This window comes from Aythya marila, assembly GCF_965140915.1.
Source record: "Aythya marila genome assembly, chromosome: 14".
Taxonomy (NCBI): Eukaryota; Metazoa; Chordata; class Aves; order Anseriformes; family Anatidae; genus Aythya; species Aythya marila.
The window spans coordinates 3889222-3906556 of NC_139055.1; the positions used below are offsets into that span (position 1 = coordinate 3889222).

General features: G+C 39.3%; 1 protein-coding gene across 1 annotated transcript in view; it reads left to right on the top strand.

The window, feature by feature from the left end:
- TENM2 (teneurin transmembrane protein 2) overlaps positions 1–17335 on the top strand; it is a 782568-nt gene that overhangs the window by 105600 nt on the left and 659633 nt on the right. The window lies entirely within an intron of this gene.

The following is a 17335-nucleotide window of genomic DNA, read 5'->3' on the forward strand; positions in this document are numbered from 1 at the left end:
CGCTCTCGGTGTCAGGATGGCCCCGTGTGGACGCGCCGCTGTCCGCGGCGGGCGGCTTCGCCTCGCCGCGGTGCTGAGCGAGCCGTCCTGCTCGGGGCGCTGAGCCGGGCATTGTCTGCCTGCTGCCTGCCTGCCTGCTGCCTGCAGCCCCGGCGTGTGCGTGTGCGTGTGTCCGGGGGTGAGGTGTGTGCTTTGTCCTTGCGGAGATGGACCGAACCTCGCTGACGCGGAGCACGCAGGTATAGTAGCGGAACTGAAGTGCGGGAGCGTGGAATTGGAGGATTTGTGGTGATCGCAGGTTTAGGCGTGTGGGAGAAATAGTGTGTGAGATCGAGGAAATTCAAAACGCGTGCGTTTTTGAGACGCGAAGCCTAGAAGTAGCAGTAATGCAGCAATCTGAGGAAATAAGGCTTGCCTGAACCGTTACGGAATACCAGCTGTCAATAAGCATGTGTAGTTATCTAACAGCCTCCTGGAGCACTTCATGGCACGCTGTCTGGCAGCTCGTGTGGCTCCGAAGCGCAGTCCTTGCATGTTACGGGCAGAGTTGGCGAAGAAGTGGTAGCACCTGTTAATGAGGTTACTGCATGCAAGCGTAATAGTCCGCCTTGGTTGTGCGGTCTGAAAGTTTTCCTTCAAACTTCAGAAGAATGCAGGCAGAGGTGATTCTGTCTTCAAGATGTTTGTATTAGAATTCAGTTCATCCCGATGTGATAGGAGGGCGAATCTCTGCTGTGTCTCATGATGGCAGGTGTTTTGCAAAGGAGCTTATGTAAAGGGCCAGGGAAAGTGGATTTTTACAAGGGGCTGACGGTCTGAAGGTAGACGGTATTGCATTGGCAAGGCTTAAAATGGGTGCAAACAATGCATTTGTGCATTATTTTCCTGTGTATCGGCAAATCACTAACCAGGTTAAAGATGAATTTAGCTCGGCCCTTATGTTGAGCTTTCTGGTCTCTGAGTAATAAATGAGAAGTATTCGTATCTTGTGCAGATTTACGTGGTCGTGTATGCAGGAAGCCAGCTGGGAGTTCTGGGCTTTAAATCAGTTTGAGAGAAAAAGTTTTTTAGCTGTGGCTTCTTACTGTCCTAGCAACATCATCCAAGAACTCACGGCAGTATTTTTTTTCAAATGTTATCACATGTTCAGCACATCATTCAAATAATAAGAATAATAAAAGAAGTTTTGATCTGGATCATGTTTGAATTTTTATTCTGCTTATTTTAAAACATTTCTTTCTTAATACTGTTCATATGAAAGCAATAATCTTTAAATTCTTTGGGTGCTTATTTCTAATGTGGATAATGAAAGTAAAATTATCATGCTTCTGTGTTACTAAGATTTCAACTGTTTATGTAGCTTGGGAAAAATTAACACATGAACATCACTAGTGATGTTTTTCCTTTAATTGACTTGAACTATATTTTCAATATTTTGCACTAAAAGTCAAAGAACTGCTTGAGAAAACAGAGGAGGTACTTGCTCTTGTTAGGTCACACAGATTAATAGTGGTAGGAACATTGATTTGAGGGGGCTTATAGTCAAGTTTCTGTGCCTTTTTAAAGAACATTTTTATTTCTGGGAAAAACAGCAACGTATATCATCTTGTGATATATTATGGTCATGGCTCTGGCATATTCCCGTCAAATACTGTCATTTCGGTTTCTGCAGTAAAGGATATTTCTTGTGCAGAATATTACTGTTAGAGTAAGTCATGGTGTAAGCTGGATCAATGATCTTGTGCCTAAATTACTTAGAACGGCATAGGAAAGGGAAAATGTTCATTCAGTTCAATCAAGGTCAATGTCTAGACTTTCTTGCCTGAGAGGTCAAACTAAACCGAAGGTCATATTAAATGGAGACAAAGCTCAAGCCACTGTTAGACCACTCAAGTCAATATGCCGATGTTTGAAAAGCTGTTTTGTGTTTGTTTGCTGTTTACTGTGAATTTAATCCCTCAATCCTTAACATTTTTGGCAGAAGGAGCAGCACCACTAAAGTCCGTGCTTAAAGATAAGACCAAACGCTTATTGGAATGGTAGTTTCAGTAAAAGAAAATTATTATGTAAATAGGTACTTCTAAAAAGTCTGCTTTTTGCTTTTTCTTTTTTAATCCATAGTGTGCATAGAAGTAAATACATCCTGAGAATATAAATTAAATCAATTTCTACTAAACTGATCAGAATATTTTAGTTCTGACTTCTGTTTTCAGAAGGTCAGTATGTAATGAAAATGGCATTATTTTTCCCCAGGCTGTTAAACTATATTTTACTTACAATTTCACAAGGTATTTATCAGGAAGAATGGTTTCATATTGTGTTTGTAGTGCTGCAATAGAAAAGGTAGTTTTGATGATACTAAACATATGCAGGACTGGTCCATACGTTGTGACCCGCGGTGTCACATCCAGAGACTTCTCACCAACTGGTAGCGAGTGACTCATCTCGCTCATTTCTTACCGCACAAAACAGCCTGTGTACTCTGTGCTTGTACTTTATGTAGGAGGTAGGGTATGAAATGACTCTGCCTGTGTCTGACTGCTCCAGCCACAGAACGGACCAAACTTGTGTCCTGGTTGTTCCCGTAGCCTTAAAGAACCCCATGTTCTGATCCTTATTCAGAGTCACAGGTTTCATTTAGCTGAGCTGCTACAGCAAGGATATTCTAAAATAAAATGTTTTCTGCTAAAAAGTCTCACCTAATCCACATACGGATTTAAAAGATGCGCTGGGGCATCCCCTGTTAGCTGAATTTTGCTTCACAATTATTGGTCTGCACTGGGATCTCATAATGCTGTTCAACTTCCAAATACATTGTTTTAAATCCACCTAGCTGACTAACTCCATATTATCAAATAGACTTTACGGATAAGCAGGAAGCATATTAAGCTTAGATATTACTATTTTTTTTATTATTATTATCTTTTAAAATAGGTTACTTTGGGTTGAATTTATTGACAGTCATTGCCAAATTGTAATAAATTATCTCCTTTGATGTTTATTGAGGAGCACTAATAACCTAGTAGTCTTCCATATAGGAATGTAATTACAAGGTTTTAGCAACAAGCCATGCAACATTGGATTATAAATTTAGGGTTAGCTGAGCAAGTTGTGAGTAGATGCGGGATGCACCCACTGCCTTATGCCAGTGGCAGTATTCAAACACATTCTGGGTAATAGTTTAGGAAAAAACTGATCTTAAGTCACATGTCTTTAAGTCAGAAGCAGGCTTTGTAGAATGTGTATTTTGTTGTCTGGTTAATGGAAAGCAAAGTTGCAATGAGGCAGGGGATTTTTGGCTTTGGGGTGAATTTTTCAGTTTGTGTTGTGTTTGTGTCTTTGTCTTCTCATTTTAATCTATGAATGCCAGCTGGGTGCTATGGGGAAATTAAGAACAAGGTATTACCCTTTTTGTTTCTGGGTAATATTCTTCATTCCAGTTTTGTTCTTCAGGGACTTCTTTGGTATATAAATGTGTACAGTTAGCCAAAACAGAAACTGTAACCCTTTAGATTTACAAATGTGTATTATAATTGTCTAGAATGCACCCGTGGTTGCTCTTGGAGGATTTTCGTATGAGCTTCAGGTATATTGTAGCTCCCTTTCAGTGCTTTCAGCTCGTCTGAAGTCTCCAGATTTATCTGTTGTTTTTCAGACCACACAGGCAAGGAAAGCACGAGCAATCATTTGCAGGCATATGCGAGCCTATCACAATAGTTAATGAACATATCACTGAAAGACTTCTTAAAAGTAAGGAAACACCACCTGTATGTAAAATCCTTGTGGACGGTCTGATGTGACGTAGGAGAGAGGCAGCGGTTGAAAGCCAGTGCTGTACCCACAGCCGACCACCCGGGCACCACAGCTGCACACGTGAGGAGTGGAGTCAGGGCTTCTGCTGGTGTGCTGCTTCCTGGGGAAAGTGGCAAGGGATAAGTATAGAACCATCCTCTCCGGCTTATCTGTGTTCATGTGAGCCTTCTGTAGGCTCAGGGACATCAGCTAGTGTTTGTTTTTTGAACCAGAGCCTGCGAGACCCAGAGAAGCTTCTAGTGCAGGTATGAGGTGAGGCCTCCCAGCATGTAGCACAGCACCTGGAGACTGCGAGCCATGATGGACATCACTGCGTGTGGGTAGCAAGGCAAACAGCCGTCTCCATGTGTGTGCTTCCATGGTTAGCTCTGTAAGAATCTCTGTGTATATACTTATTGGGAAAAATGCTTAGGAAAGTCATTTTTCCTAAGCTGAAGAAGTTAACAATGTTGGTGCTGTTTGAATTGTGGTTTTGAACGGTCTGTACAGTACTACATGTAGACTATGTCATGGAAATATGAAGTTTAAAAAGGCATATATAAATGCATGGAAGCTATAGGAATTCTGTTCTGAAGTCATTGTTCCGTAGTAGGATAGGGTTTATGTGTAAACACATGTAAAAATAGTAAAGCATAACATATTCTATTAAATATAAGTAAAAGCTTTTTCCAAAACGTTTTGCAAGTATAGTTTGTCTAGTGGCTTTTCTAATCTCTCTTTAAAATACAGCTATCTACTCTGAAATAAGAGTTATCACAGTCTTGTGCTCCACCATTGTATGACATACTAAAAAGGTAGCAAATACCTTTTTCAAGCAAAAAAATAAAATCAGGTATTTAGAAAGGCAGAATACTTAATTATGAAATATAACAGTGACACTAGAGGAAAGATTCTTTATCTTGAAAATAAAGCTCGCTTTACTTGCTGCATGTGCCTTGCCAAAGTACTAGGAAATACTATGCTGGAATCAGATTCTGGGGGAAAAATGAGGCATTGGCTTTGTAGCAATTGAAATAAAGTAGCATTCGTAAATATTGAATGCATTATGGTAAATAAACTGTGTACTTTCTAGAAAGGAATATGAAGCATTTCATGCTTGCTACGTTAAATTAATTTTTGAACCAAATTATAACAAGTGCTATGCAGTTTAATGTAAGTATACTGAATATAAAAAAAAAAATCCAAACCAAATTTCATTAAAGGTGTCCATCAGTGCATGCTGTTTGCCTAGTCCTGCTGTCATCTGTAGATACCTCCCTTAGTGAGCACCATTTCTGAATAATTAGGCTTTTAGAGAAAATAATTTCTCATGTTAGTTCATATTTACACAGAGGGCAGGTTTAAGTGTATGTGTATGCAGGTTCTTGGTGCATCTGGTTTTGTTTTTTTGCTTAGGGCCATCCAGAAAATCATTGCCCATCTGGAGTTGGCAAGAGTACGGTCAGTAATGCAGAATTTTCTCTTCAGGGGTGTTTTCTTTTCTAGGCATTTTTTGTAACTTTTTTTTTCCACATAGTTTTGACACAGAAAATGTTTTTATAATTGCCAGTTTTTTTTTGTGTTTTTGTGGGTTTTTTTTTTTTTTTTTTTTTTTTTTTTTTATGATAGAGAGATTGTATACCAGTGTTGCATGAAAACCTGAAAAAAAATTTAAGTCCATACAGGGATGGGGAAATAGTTTTCTCTTCCACTTCAGTGTAGCTGACTGGGTACCAAAATCAAAGGCATTGTTACTGAATCACACAGGAAAAATAATGGTTTGGGCAGATTGCTTCCAATCACAGGGAAATTTCTTATATAAACCAAGACTTGTCTAAATATTTGAGTGAGTTGAAACATGATAGTTTTTGTATTCCTGTAAGTAAACACACTGGTACCATGAAAGTGGATCTCTAATTTTAATAATCCCGGAGCATTCATGTGACACGTGAAGGTCTGCCAGCAGTTAGGATACAGATGATGTGTGTGGTGCACGGGTTTGATCGGTTACTTCTCTTAGGGTAGCGTGGCCTAAATATCAGCTAAGGAACATTGGCAAGCTGTTCAGGGAAGCTGGAAATGAAGCAGTAGAGACCAGATTTTTGAAGAAAGTCGACTGTAGAGATGAGTGGGTACACATAAGATACTCAGAATTTCCTGTAGGCCTTCTGCCTTTATGATTGTTTCTTAATGTCCCTCTGGAGTTGATCATGCTTCTGTGTCTGTTGAAAATCCTTGAGAAAAAGAAATCTGAATCTAGGAATTTTAGATAAGGCACCTGAAATAAATGGTCTATGTTTAGTGGTTTAGTCTTTCCAAGCGGTATGTATGAGAAGTAGACAGTAAGGCAGATTATTACTAATCATCAGTATAAAGCATCAAAGTAACTAAGATTTGTGTATAAGATAGGTCACAACAGGAACTAAACCTTTTTTTGCTGAAAGCGAGCTGGCTTTAGTGGTCTCCCAGCACAGACTAACCTAAGTCTTCTCCTTCCTTTCCCTCCAGCTCCTTGTTGTGGGCATGGAGCAGCCTGAGAGTCTCCAGTGCAGTGCTGAGTTTGGAGGTCACAGCTCTGTTAACCACTACCCAAGTACATAATATTCCAGTGCAAATCTTAGCTGACACCAGTGGCCCCTGCTGCAGAATATAGAATAAGCTGTATGGTTGCCTTTCTTTCAGCTTTCCTGCTTGCTAAGGGATGCAGACTGAAATCCACAACGTTGTCATCTCCTTCCTTCTGTGGAACCTAGTTGGGGCTGAGAAATGATGTGAGTGAAATTGCACAGAACATACCTTTGCAGAAAACTGCATAACTGTTCAGGACCATGCTTAAGTGACTCACCGTGCAGCAGAACTCACTCAAGTATTTTTTTAGGGAATCAAAGTCACAATTATTTCAGTATTCCTTCTAAAATAGGCCCACTGGAGGGTGGAAATCTCTTCATGGTACTTTGTTTCATCGTGGATGGGCAAAGGAGAGAAAAAGTCCCTTTCAGATCATGACATTGATAACCAGCATGCTTCCTGTTGGTAAATTAGCTTACTGTCATGAAAAAAAAAAAAAAGCTGTGGTAGTGAATTCACAGTAGATGACTGTCAGCATTCTCTTCCTCCTGTTTCTGGGATCACTTTGGAGAAAGGTGCCACCTCCTGCAGCTGGAGCGTGGCTACACAACAGCCATCTCTCCCCCTTTGGGGCATGAAGAGGAGGGAGGAGGAGACAAGTGCAGAAAAATGTGACCTGAATATTGCGTCAGCTGCTGTGGGATGTGTATTTTCTCTTTCAAACTGGTATTCGGGGCCCTTGGCTCCATTTCTGTTCTGAAAGTGAGCTCCTGGGGGTGACAGAGGGGCTGGCGGCTCCTCCTGGTACCGTGCTCCTTGTTGCACCACCAGTGAGGATTACCAGCTAATGAGTTGAATTAGAGAGCCCTTCCCTTTCACTTTCACAAGCAGCTGTCACAGCTGGAGAGAAGTGGTGAGAGGTGAGAAGAACCGGTGGATTGCCTGTGGAGTATTTATTCTTCAGTTGAAGCTCTAATTACCTAACGGTAACCCTTCTTCCATCTTTCCAGCAGTCCTAGGGGCCTCCATAGGTTCCTCTAGTTCAGCTGGCAGCTACCTCCAGGCTTATATTGCCTTTCTTTTTCCTGCATTGTTCCTTTAAAGGAGCAGTAATCACTTCCCCCTGTGTTTCTCAAAAGGTCTGAAATACAAGCCCTTAATAGATCATTCTTTTACACAGTAGCTTAAGCATTTCCTCATATTCTTTCTCTACCCATCACTTGCATTGGCTGGGTAAGTACTGGGGTGTTTATACACTGCCAGTTTTGGAGATCTTGATGTTAGCTTATGTTACAAGGTGAAAATTTATAAATGTACCCCAGCTGGCTTAAGGCCAGCTTCTAGTTGGCCCTTCCTCTTTGCACAAGGGGTAGTGAGAACTGTAGGGAGAACATCCTCATCACCTCAGCAGTCTTCTGGGGGGAGGTCAGAACTCAGATGCTGTTGATACTTCCAATGTAGACGATGATTCCCTTTTTCCCTCTGGTGCCATTCTAAGGAGACAACAACAATACTTATTAATTCCCTTCTTTTCTACGGAGGAGAAGTGATACGAGGTGTGGGGTTTAGAACTCCTCAAAAGTTGTCATGCTTGCTGCTGTGTACTGCCTTTGTTTGCCAAAGGTTTTCTATCAAGCCCTAGATACCTGACTGTTTCTGAATATTGAAAATCACCTGACCCCTAGGAGGAGGTGTTATAAATCCTTTGTATACTTAGACTGGATTAGCCCCACTGAAGCTGAAACCTGGTCAGTATTTTAAAAATCTTGAGTCAATTTCCAAGAAAACAAATAACATATCCCTAGAAATTGTAGAGCCAGATTTTCTTTAAATTTGCAAAGATAGGAAGGCAATACAGCCTGGAATAGCTAGGTCTGAATTTCATGATCTGATCCCATAAACAGTCATTACTGTCCTGTTCGTCCTCAGATGCCTGTGTGTGAGGAAGGATCACCTGCTTAAGGCAAGCTCTGCTATAACGTGATTTCCCACTGTCATCCATTTGCAGTTTAAATTAATTGATGCCTTTTAAAGAAGGAAACTTAAAAGATGATTAGATGTCACTTTAATTTTGCTAATGAAATGCTGTTTAGTACTTAGGTTCTGTTGTGCTAGTATTATGGCCCACTATCATTTATAGCTAACAAGTTTTATTTTCCAAATAAGCAGCAACAAACACTTATATATAAGCTGGAATTTGTGGCAGTTGAAGTTAATGGATGTCTCAATGACTGCAGTGACTCTGTATCAAACCTTGCTTATGCAAGCTACTTTTTTTTTTTACTGGGTAGGGAGGCAAGTTTCCATTGTTTCAAAGTGCTTTTCTTGCTTAATGAACAGGAAAAAAAAGATGGGGCCTGGCAGCACACATTGCACGAGGAATGGCGGAGGTTAAAGCAGTAATACTTATTACTTGGATTAAGATTGCTATATACCATTCAGGTGGTGCAAATGAAAGGAAAACCATGGACTCTCATGGTAGTAAAAGAGCACCTGTGTGTTACTCTGTCTTGTCTTGCTTGAAAACAAACAAACAAAAAAAAAAAACAACACAAAACCCACAAAAAATCCAATTTGCAAGTATGGCAGGCTGGAAGAAGTATGGCCATTGTGCTTTGTGTTCTGGGCCCAGTTAGTGTAGTGTGGATCAAGAATTTGCCTTGCTGAGGTCTTCTCACCTCACTTGCCTGCTGTAAGCTTACTGATGGTGCAGCTGCATTGCAAGCTCCTCGAGCAAGGGTGATGTGACTTGGTTCACTCAGTCCATCAGCAGTTTGATTTATAGATCCCTGGATTTATTAAGAACAGGTCCACCTATGTTAGAAGTCATGGTAGGCAACACTGTATTGTTTAAAATAATGCTTTCTGTGTTGGCTGGTGAATTTATCAAGTTTATGCCGTGACCCTAAAAGCAATCTTCTTGGCTGGATGGTACTCTTGTTTCTCCTCTCCACCTTTCTTCCTTGCCCCACTCTCAGCCATGACATTGATGGGAAGTTTTGCAGGTTTAGTTTAATGTTTGTTGTTGACTAATTATCTTCTTGTCAGAAGTTGTATGAATACTTGCTGCCATTTCTTCCATTGTGTATGGAATCTTGTTTGAGTCTATTACTGGCAGATTATAGGTAAAAGCGACATGTTATAAATGAATGTTTATTTCCACTTCGATTACTGTGGAAGTCCGTAGAGCTATTATTCATCTTCTCTACTTAGCAGTTATTTAACGTATCTGTTTGCTCACATGGTAAAACTGTAATAGCTTTCTGTAACATAGAAACTACACTTTTTTTTTTCTTTTTAAACAACGAAAGCAAAGATGCAGAATTAGTTAATGCACTGAAAAATGGGTTCATTCTCCAATTAGAAAAAGGGCTGTTATGGTCCTGTAGATTAGGATCTAGGTCTGCTGCCTCTTAGCAGTGGACAAAAGTCTGCTGGTTAGTCTTCACCTACCCGGTTTAACAGCTGTGCTTTCCTTCCTGACCTGCTGTTGTATATTTGTTTGTGAATTGAATTTTCTGTCTGAAATGTATCAATTTTGTGGAAAGATGCCTGTCTTTAGGTTTGTGCGCCTTATGCTTTTTTTTTTTTTTTTAAATGAAAATATTTCAATTAGAACGTGTTTTGGACGGTGATAGAAGTTGGATGAGGTTCCGGTAGTGTACGAGGGGAAAATATTAATCCAATTTTTAATTTCAGATAAACAGCTTTATTATAGAAGCTATCTTTTCCCTTTGTGATTACTCTGACCATGGTTAAGAGTATTCTAAAATAACTAACATAGCTATATTATGTTTGAACTATGTGGAAGTTAGGTGACCTGCCCACCGATTCCTTTTAGCATGTGACGGGACCATGTTCAATTACCCAGGCTGAGGTTCAGTAGAATAATGAGCGCCCAGTTCAGCAATTCTCTTTAAAATCCTGCAAGACTGAAATCTTCCAAGAAGCGGTGAGCGGGGTAGATGTATGCAGGGTGACCAGTGGTGTAATGCGGGAGCATGTCTGCTTCTCCTAGATGGGTAGGAGCACTGAAATCTGAATGGCATATTCCGTGTCTTCTTGGTTTCCATTTTCTCACCACCTCTAAAGTTCTGTATTGACTAAAGCTGAAGCTTTGGAATATCAAGAGCTGCTCTTATGCCTGAAACAAACCTGGTAAGGACTATTTCAGTGTTCTCATATGACTCAATCCATTAATCATGTTTCAAGAAAACAGTGCACAGAATGCAGTGGCTCCATGGCAAGCTTATCATTGGGAAACCTGAATATGCTGTATCTTGGAGGCTTTTTTTGCAATTTATAGATGGAAATCTCTATGTCTGTTGTATATGTGTTATTCAAGACCTTGCAAGATGAATTTGCACAGTTCTATTAGCAGAGAATAGCTTCTTTCTCTGTTAGTGGAGACAGACTTTTGGTTTTGTTTTGTTTTGTGTGTGTGTTTGTTCCTTTGTTTCACCCTCCATCTTTCGTGTGTGTTACAGTTAAAGCTTGCTTCCAGGACAATGTTGTCTTCTCTTTATAGTGCCATGACATACAGAGGCAAAGTCATGGTAACTGCATGCAAAATGTAGCCATATACAAACTATTAACTGAGCTCCCCAGTTGCTAGCTAGCTCTTCAACAAGCTTTAAATTCTAATTGTATTAGATTTGAGGTTCTTTTCCAAAGGGCTTTTCCTCCTCAGAACTTCTCATCCTTCTGCTTTCTCATTGCCAGGCAGGAATTCCAGCCCAGAAAGGTTAGTTGCTCTTTTCAACAGTTGCCACAGCTTCATGTGCACCTTGTACAACCCTGCTCTCATTTAGGACTTCCTCGGGGCTTGGATCAGTTTCACCAAGTGAGACTGACGTTAGAAATTAGAGGGAAAAAAAAATCTGTTTCAAATGATAGTCAAGGACTGAAATATTTTATCTGAGGAGGCTGCGAAATCCTCACCATGACTGTTGTTACAGAACAGACTAGACAAGCATCTGCCTACGTTGATAGGATACTGACTTGCAGTTAGGGGGCAAACTAGTAAACTTCTTTATGGGTATTTCTCCTGGCTAGGTTGTCCTACAAAGTACTGGGCTAGCACTTAGTAATGGAAATAGATGCGTCTGAACAGTTCTATCATTCCCCCCCCCCCCCCCCCTTTTTTTTTTTTTTTTTTTTTTTTTCTTTTAATTCTGACTAGGTATCATGGAAATTTAATGTATTTTTGAAGTTACTTGCCTGGTATTTTGAGTTAGGAAAACTGAAAACTTGGGTGATTTAAGACTGGTAAAACCAGACTTTTTTTTAGTGGTTCAAGTGCTATTTGAGATGGAGTTTGTGTATATAGATACGTTGTTGTGCATACATGCACATTTAGGGTTTTGAAACTTGCATACAATAAGCATTGTGATTACAAGGTGGGGCTATTGTGTTTTTTGTTCAACTGTTTTTCCTGTTAAGGATATTAACTGTTTTCCCCTTAATGTATGGAAAGAGGCTAAGATCATAAGACGGCTGTTTCGCTGAGCTGTTCTCTAAGTGCTATAGCAACCTTCTAGCTCTGCAGTTGAAATTTTGCACTAATAACTATTTGCATATTCCAGGCAATTGATCTGGCATCGTGTATCCTAGGTATAGCAGTATCACCTGAATAGGTAATGAGACCACATCAAATACCTTGTAAAGAAAATGAAAGCGTTCCTATTTGGTAAATGATCCTGATGTGAAATAAAAGCACAGAGAAGTAGATCATGCTTTAGATCATAAAGAAATCATGTGAGTAGGAGCAAAGTCTTCATGGTAGTCCTTAAAATGTATACGAAATGGAGTAAGATAAAAGATTTAATCTGTAATAGCCTTGTGAGGGGATGCCCTGCCTCTCCCTTGTTTCCCTTTACTGCATCAGTGCCGAGATTTGCACATGCGGAAACAGGTGCCCTCTGCAGCCACTGGGAGCTCTGAGTTGCATCGAGGTATCCCCTGATGCCCTAGGTCCTATTCAGGCTTTCCCTAGAAAACAAAAGGGTTCAGAAAAAATAACTGATCATCCAGGCTGGCATAACCTTCCTGTCTGCTTTTATAATATAATTTGCAGTGGAATTAGTGGGTAAAATATTCAATATTTCTCTTTTAATGCTTTCCTTTGAAATTAATGGTAATGATGATTCCCCAGTTTGGGGAACATGGATGTGGCTTCCTAGTGACTAATAGCTTCAGTCAGTAATGTAATAGATTTTGCAACATGATAACGAAAAAAATTCTAATGAAGGTCAGATAGCAAATGGCTGCTGAATCGTTAGCTTTAAAATCTGTCAAATGTGGCAGTATTTATTCAGGTTTTGTTAAACAGGCTCTTTTGCCACCAGTGGTAGAGCTACGATCGTTAGGCATATCTTAGTGAATTTGTTGGAAGAACAGACCTAGTCTGTTAGGCTCCTTCAGAAGAGAATTGATGCTGTTTAGCTTGATGTATAATGTCAAAGCCCGGTTCAGTTTTCAGACACTGTAGGTGAGATGGTGTTCTTGAGGATCTGACAGGTAAAGCAGAACTGTGTGAAGTCTCATTTTGCTGTTTAACTTGTACTTGGTGGTTCAATAGCCATCACACGCAATGCAGTGGCATGTTGCAGAGGCAACACATTACTCTAGACCTAGTCTATATTTTCAACTTCGTCTTTACTGTAGATGACTAAATCAAGAACTTAGTGATGCAAAAATACCTAACATTTGTGTAAAAGAAGTTCAGTTTTGTAAGTTTGGAGTTGGCTTGTTTTGTAGTAGCATCAGCTGTTGCATGTTTTGTGAGGTGCGCCTTTGGCATTGATCTGTGGTAGTGGATGAGGCTTATCTACTACACAGTTCACACGCCTTTACAAGGGCAATGGAGGGAATGTGTCTCATCTTGGAACATCTTGTAACAACTTGCTAAATTGTGGCTAAAACCCAAATGTGCTTTCTTTTTGTAGATTATTTTTTTCTCATTTGCATTTGTGAATCATTCATCTATTTGTCCTCAGCTAGTGATACTCCTGTAGTATACTTAAGTGAATTTCCATTAGCTACCTGCAAAGTACACTTTTTGTACAGCATACTGATTCTTATGATGACCTAGTTATGATAGCAGCAACGTTAATCTATTAAGCATTAGATAACTGATTATTTCCTTGAGTGATGGAAAGTAAACACAGAATAAGTTTTGTTTTTTGTTTTTTGTTTTTTTTTTTTTAGTCTAAAATGTTGGATAGTGAAAGAAAAAGTGAAGCTGCCTATTCCTGTGTGTCAGTAATTTAAAGTGAAGGTAAGACTACAAATGAATAGCTCAAGTGAAGGCTCAGCAGACAGTCTCACATGAAATCCTTGCTGCTCCGAATCTATTTTAGAGAAAGCACAACACCATATAGGCTGTTACTTTTTTCCTGTCTTGAGATAACTTGGTTTACCTTTTGGAAGGATATACATGTATACATACCGTTTCCTTCAAAAAGCAAGCGTGGAGAGTTAAATGTGTGATTTACTTGTTCCATTAAGATCTAGGATAAAGTCTGAAACAAATTTTTGTTAACAGGAGGTATTTAACTTATAGAATTATTATTGACTTAAGTAATTCATATTGTATCTGAACTTTTTCATTATTTACCATTTTAGGACCCATGTTTGTAAATTGGAAAGAAGTGCAGGTAGTTTTTGTTGTTTTTTTTTTTGTTTGTTTGTTTGTTTGTTTTTAACATCCTAATCCTCATGAGATATTAAGAAACTTCTATGACTGATCTGAAAAATTCTCTTCAGCATATTTGAGAAGGGGGTTATGTATTATTTCCAAAATAATGATAATAAAAAAACCACAATGCAGTACAAAGTACAGTAAAATGCATGATTTTACTACCAATACATATTATTTAATATTTCATTTTTTAAAAAAGTAAAGTAGGTTAGAACTGCTGTGAAGAAAATCTGTAGACCTCATTAGGCTGCATGTAACTGCTGTAACAAAACTAGGCAAATACATACATGATAGGGACTGCAGGTCTTAAATTTACTATTTCAGAGAAAAGAATGACTCTTAAAGCTTTATTACTTTCTCATTCTCTAAAACATTTGTCTTATTAATTTGCTTCTCTGTTATACTCTTACAGTATACATTTCTTGGGCAAAACCTATTCTAAGAGATTTCTCATATACCTTCAATGTAGTGATTATTTTTGGCCGTGACTGTTAAATTCTTGGTTATGTTGTGGGTAATACTGAAGTTATCTAGTATCTTGTTTGGAAAGGAATAGTTCTTGTGTTAATAGCTCTGTGTGGTGCTCATGGAACTTTCTGAGGTAAGATGTTAAAGAGGGAGTTAGTGTATTGCCTAGCTGCTGCACAGAAGGTTTACGACTTCATAGCTGATGCAAGGTGTGTTTAATTCTTGGGGCCAGGCAGAATGGCAGGAGTGCAGGTGAGTGTGGAGGTAATGGGACTGCTGGCTCTGAATGGTGGTCCTAATCTCTGTGATTTTTCTTCACTGTGATGCAAAAAATTCCAGAGCTTTTGTCTGTTAAGATCTAGTTCATACTACTTCCTAACAACCAAGGCATGTAGAAGCCCAACTGCATGGCACGATGTCCTTGTGTAGTACCTTCTGCTAGTGCGGCGTGAGCCCCACACCGGTGGTGCAGAACTGCTTTGTTTAGTTCTGTGTGACAGCACAATTCCTGTTCTTTGGTTTCTGCTGCTTTACTAATGCATGGCTGTCATAAGGGAAACCGTTGTCATGCTGCAGCTGTGGATCTAGCCCACTAACGGATCCGTGACGTGAAGTATGAAGTGAGTGAATTATGCTGAATCAGAATTCTTAGCCTTGTTATCGAACTGATCTGTTTTCTCCTCTCAGTTGATGGCAGTAGTTCTGTCCATCGTCATTTTATTGGTAGGGTATCCTGTATGAGAAATTAAGAGCAGGTTCCTAATACATGAGAAGAGATTTTTCATTTTGTAATCTGTGACAAGCTGACAGAACATGAGCAAATGCAATAGCCTTTCTGTTTCTGATATTTCTATCTGTCTGGATGTGGATACCTTGTCTTTTGACAACAGTCAGTGCAGAGAGTACACACGATGGTTAGATATGCACTTAACACTTTTCAGATCAGACATAGGAGGTATTCTGGATGAACGTGTTAAACCAAAGCATGTTGTCACAGACCTTTCCTGAACAGTATCACCTTTCAGACTTGATCTCAATCTACTGTCATTTTGAATTGTGGCTTTTCCAAGGTCTGTGCTATGGTGAAGTGAGGTTTATTCTATTACTCTGACTGTTGTATTTTTGGGGAGTGGGCTTTTAAATCATTGCATGTTCTTATAATTGAAATACTGGTGCCCAGTTAGCTGCAGTCTCATACCCTTCCACAACTGAACGTGCAGGCTTCCAGTTAGCTATGGTTTCTCTCTCACAAAGGATTTGTTATATGTAGCAAATACCACGAATGGACTTAGAACTCTAACTGCATGGGCAGTCATGTCTTTTGACAGGTCTGAAGAAAATTTGGTGTTTCTTTATCCTAGCCACTTGCAGGTACATCTAAAATTTGCATGGAAAGCACATAACTTTGGAGGAGCTTGGTCGTAAAAGGTGGGTGGTTTAGGACCTTGGTTAAAGGTGTTAAGGAGAAAGACATAGTTAGAAGGAATATGAATGCTATGTGCGATTCAGACTGATGTACTACGGATTTCTTTCATTCTTTCATAGTTCACAGAAAATATGTTCTCAAAGAGCCTATCTCATAATGCTTAAAAAAAAAAAAAAGATAGCAATATTGAATTTTTTTTTTTTAAGTCAGCTTTGATTTCTACACTGCTGAATGGAGATGAGCAGCCTTATGTGGAGTCTTCAGAATGCATAGCAAGAGGTGTTCAAACACCTGGTGTTGCATCTAAATATATGGAAAACAGCAATGCCTCGACCCGAGGAAAATGAATTAAATCCAGTATTAAATAAAACACTGCAAAAAAATTGGACTTGCCTGTTTGTGTATGAACTGTAAAGGCTGGGTCTACTTGTGTTTTCTAAGTGCTTGATTCTTTTCTGCTAAGTCATCACTCCTGTGTTCTTTGCCAAGTGTTAGCTGAGTATTAGCCTGTGGGCTAAAAGGAAGTAAGGCTGCATCTGAACCAGTTCTTGGTAGCTTGCAACCCTTCCATAGCTAGAAACTGTGAATACCATGATAAAGTGTTTTCTATTGTAGTCTGTGCTTTATAGAGATCCATTAGAAGCCCTCCATTTGAGGTATGTTGGTTCTGGTTCTATCGACCAAGTTCACCGTTAATTGGAGGATATCTTTGCTTATGTGACTCGAATTCACATAAGCGTTACTGTTTTCAAGTAACTTCATTATGTACCATATATTTTTTTTCTATTTTACTATTCAGTGGCAACATTTCACTCCTTTCAACTTGTTAATAGTATGTAGAAATAAAGCAGGTGACAGCAGCGCTCGCCATTATATTCTGGGTTTCAGTCTTAGACACACAGGACTCCCCTTAGTCTTCTGCCCCTTGATTCTGTGGATGAGATAATGTGGTATAATGCAGGAGGAACAAATCAACTTTAATTCAATTAGCTTACAACTTGTGTAAACTTGGGTGAAATTGCACATCTTGACCAAAGCTTTCATATTTGATGTGGTAAGCTGTTTTTTAAAATCTCACACAATGTTTCTTGACATGCAGATGTCAACAGAACATTTGGCAGGCAGAAAAATGCTTATGCTGTCACGGTATAGAAGGAAACTTCACAGTTTAATTTTCGCAAAGGAAATGCAAAATGATTTGATCCACAAAACAGAAAACAAAAGAGTACTCCGTTGACCAAAGAACGCATATCTCAGTGCAGACTCATGCATAATTTTGGAGAAACATATGAGAAAACTTCTCATGCAGATTTTCTTCTCAATCATTTATCTCATAAATATTGGAAAGCTAATTTTTCAAGGTATAACCACACTCATCT